At 46.6% G+C, this 3144-nt stretch overlaps 1 non-coding gene across 1 annotated transcript; it reads right to left on the bottom strand.

The window, feature by feature from the left end:
• Window positions 1–2740: 2740 nt before the first annotated feature.
• LOC125123856 (U6 spliceosomal RNA) lies at window positions 2741–2847 on the bottom strand. The gene has a single exon (XR_007134225.1). It is a non-coding gene; the product is annotated as a U6 spliceosomal RNA (small nuclear RNA).
• Between the last annotated feature and the right edge of the window lie 297 nt (window positions 2848–3144).

Raw genomic sequence — 3144 nt, forward strand, 5'->3', positions numbered from 1 at the left:
CGATCCCTGGCCTCACTCAGTGGGTTAAGGATCCAGCGTTGCCGTGAGCTGTGGTGTAAGTTGCAGACGCGGCTCAGATCCCGCATGGCTGTGGCTGTGGTGTAGGCCGGTGGCTACAGCTCCAATTAGACCCCTGGCCTGGGAACCTCCATGTGCCGTGGGAGCGGCCCTAGAAAAGGCAAAAAGACAAGAGAAAAAAAAAAGAGAGAGAGAGAAAGAGAGAGCTCCAAGTCCTAACCCTGGTGCCTATGAATGTGACCTTATGTGAAATAAAGGTTTTTGCAGATGAAATTAAGGTAAAGATCGCAAGATACAATTGTCCTGGATTAGGGTCAGCCCTCCATCCAATGACAGGGGTCCTTAAGATGAGAAAAGAGAGAGACACAGTGAAGGACAGGTGAAGATGGAGGCGGATCTAAGTGCTGCTGCCCAAAGCCAAGGGCATGCTGGGAGCCACCAGAAGCTGGATGAAGGAAAGGCTTTGCCCCCAGAGTCTCCAGAACAAGTATAGACCTGCCGGCACTTGGATTTCAAATTTCTGGCTTCCAGAAATTTTTATCTGTGGCCGGATGAATTTCTATTGTTCTCAGTCACCACGTTTGGGGTAATTTGTGACGGTGGCCTCAGGAAATGAATATGCTCCATCACACATGAAAAGCCCCATTTGCTTTGTCTCTCTCTCTTTGAAACTCTGCCCTGGCCGGGATGATGCGGGGCTTGGAAAGGGAAAGCGACCCTGGAGGCAGATTTCCTGTGAAGTTAATGAAGCTTACACTTCAAGGCCCATCGCTTGCTGGGGCACCTTGGAAACCCCTGGGAGGAGCCCTTACACCATGTTCACAGAGCCAAGTGTTCGTGAAATCTGCAAAAGTTGGATATTTTAACTGCTATCCCTTAAGACCACTCGGTTGGGACATCCTTGAGGGGTCTGGCCGAAGGGAAGTTCTTTGGAATTTATTCCCTTGGCCGCAGGAGATATTTCACGTGGCTTACCATCATCTCTGGGCGTGGTTAAGTCATTGCTTGTGCTCCAGGTGGGAGAAAGGCTTCCCAGAAAAATCCTCTTGCTCATGGGCACCCAGAGACATCATTACAGCATGAGGATGGATCAGCACGAGGATGGATGGCATTGACAAATTGGGGGCTGGGAGTCAGCCATCAGAGGCTAACTGAGATTGGTCACTGCTTTTAGCAAACTTGAAATGCCTTGATGTGTCTTAGCTCAGATAGGAAAGAAACTCGATAGTGGTGTCCCCACATTTGACAACCAGCCTCCAAATGTCTTTGCCATGGGCTGAATTAGATCTTCCCCAAATTACTGTGTGGAAAACCCCAGCCCCTTGTACCTCCGAATCTGACTGTGTTTGGAGTGGGGTCTTTAAGGAGGTAGTTAAATTAAAATGAGGTCATTGGGGTGGGTCCTTCTCTGATAGGACCGGTGTCCTTATAAGAAGTGCAGGTTGGGACCCAGGCACAGAGGGAAGCCACCACGTGACGACCCGGGAAAAGACCACCATCAACAAGCCAAGGAGTGAGGCCTCAGAGGAAACCAACCTTGACATCTTAATCTCAGGCTTCTAGCCTCCAGAACCGTAAGAAAATAAACCTCTGGGGTTTGTTGTTGTTGTTGTTGTTGTTTGTCTTTTTAGGGCCGCACCCGAGGCATACGGAGGTTCCCAGGTTAGGGGCTGAATCAGAGCTACAGCTGCCAGCCTACACCACAGCCACAGCAACATGGGATCTGAGCCATGTCTGTGACCCACACCACAGCTCATGGCAATGCCCGATCTTTAACCCATTGAGTGAGGCCAGGGATGGAACTCGCATCGTCGTGGATCCTAGGCTCTGAGCCACGAAGGGAATGCCCTAAACCTAGTCTGTGGTCCTTTGTTACGCTGGCCCTAGCAAACTAACACAGTACATGGCCTTACCCATCACGGGTTACCAAGCTGAAAGAAACTGTTCCAACAACTTTCAGGTAATTTTTTTCCTGATCGACTTTTCTAGAGGGGAGATTATTACCTTTCTTTTCTCTCTGCAGAAAGTGATATTTATGAGATGAGATGATTGAGAACTCCGTCCTTAAAAAGGGCACATGGGGAGTTCCCGTTGTGGCTCAGCGGTAACGAACCTGACTGGTATCCATGACAACGAGGTTCAATCCCTGGCCCTGCTCAGTGAGTTAAGGATCCGGCGTTGCCAGGAGCTGGGATGTAGGTCGAGTTGCTGTGGCTGTGGCTGTGCTGCAGGCTGGCAGCTGTAGCTCTGATTCGATCACTAGCCTCCATATGCCACAGGTTCAGCCCTAAAAAGCAAAAAATAAAATAAAATTAAATTAAATTTAAAAAAAAAAGGCGGGGGAGGGGAATGGTGATCAAGTTTCTCTCATACAAGAGCTAAAACATGTCAGGTTTTCTTGTGAAGTGACTAATCTTTTTTGGTTTGTTTTTGGCCGCACCTGTGGTATGTGCAAGTTCCCAGGCCAGGGATGGCACCTGTGCCACAGTAGCAACCCAAGCTGCTGCAGTGACAATGCCAGATCTTTAACCCGCCACACCACAAGGGACTTCCATGAAGAGACTAATCTTTTTTAAGAAATCTTGTTCAACCTAGTTTTTACTTTTATTTTTTTATTAAGCTATAGTTGATTTACAGTGTTGTGCCTTTTTCTGCCATACAGCAAAGTGACCCAGTCTTACCTACATATACAGTCCCTTTCTTATATTTTCCATCATGGTCTAAAAATATGGAATGTTTCATGAATTTGCATGTCATCCTTGTGCAGGGGCCAGGCTGATCTTCTCTGTATCATTCTAATTCTAGTATATGTGCTGCCACAGCCAGCACGAAGTGACTAATCCTGATACTCACTGCTTGATAATTCTCGAACTGTGTCCTACAATTAATTAATAAAAATATCAGGATTTTTTCCCCTGGATTTTGTGGTCTGTGTCAGCCTTTTAAAAAGTAATTGGTTGTAGGAGAAACAATAAGTTCCTACTGTATATCACAAGAAACTATATCTAATCTCCTAAAATAGACCATGAGGGAAGATGCGATAAGAAAAATAATGTATATATATATGTATGAGTGGGTCACTTTGCTGTATGCCAGAAATTGGCACAACATTGTAAATCAACTCTA

This window comes from Phacochoerus africanus, chromosome 3 (genome assembly GCF_016906955.1).
Source record: "Phacochoerus africanus isolate WHEZ1 chromosome 3, ROS_Pafr_v1, whole genome shotgun sequence".
NCBI classification, from domain to species: Eukaryota; Metazoa; Chordata; class Mammalia; order Artiodactyla; family Suidae; genus Phacochoerus; species Phacochoerus africanus.